The sequence below is a fragment of the Plasmopara halstedii genome, assembly GCF_900000015.1.
Source record: "Plasmopara halstedii genome assembly, contig: Scaffold_650, whole genome shotgun sequence".
Taxonomy (NCBI): domain Eukaryota; phylum Oomycota; class Peronosporomycetes; order Peronosporales; family Peronosporaceae; genus Plasmopara; species Plasmopara halstedii.
This window is the reverse complement of record NW_020187567.1, coordinates 319,697-320,468: the sequence shown is the minus strand read 5'-3', so window position 1 is coordinate 320,468 and position 772 is coordinate 319,697.

Genomic DNA, 772 nt, shown 5'->3' with positions numbered 1-772 from the left:
CGGGATTCGGCGCAAGTGAACGCGGAAGCGTTGGCACCGGAGCGGATCCCACGGGCCCGCGGCCATTTAGAAGCTGAACCAGCAATTGTTCTGAGCACGGAGAGCAACAACCTCCATTTGCCTGCAGCGATGCATTCGCCTGCTCCACGGCTAGGATTCGCCCCGACAGAGAGCGTTAGTTCCCAAGGCGAGGCAGCCGCGCACGACGTGCTTTAATTCATCAAGAGCATCCGCACAGCGATATGCTACTTCAGCATGACGCTCAACGGAGCTCCGATTTCGAAGGACCTTGTCCTCAAGGGCTCGAAGAACATCACGAGTCACCAGGCGGCGGTCAACCCGGTCGTTACCGCCCGCCACCGACTCTTCACGATGAGAACGGTGAAGTCCACTATCACGTGGAACGTCTTGTTGGACGACGTCGTCACCAGGGGCAAACCCAATATCTGGTGAAGTGGCGGGGATATCCCAAGTCTGAAAACTTGGGAAAGTTTGAGGCGCCACTTCGGCAAGATTGCCCAGTCGCCGTGGACGCTTTTGATCGGAAAGATCAGGACGTCCCACGTCATCAGACGCCCCGCACTTCCCGGCAATAGCCAAGGAAGTAGAGAGCCATGAGCTGAGCTCAAGCAGTGGCCCTGAGCTCTTGCGGTCGCAGACACAGAGCTCCCTGGAGCGTTAGGGATTGACCCATACGTCGCAGGGCGACAATCCAAAGGAAGTCGACGGCGTGCCTTAAGTTTGGCAAACTCAGATTGAAGGTGTCGCTTCA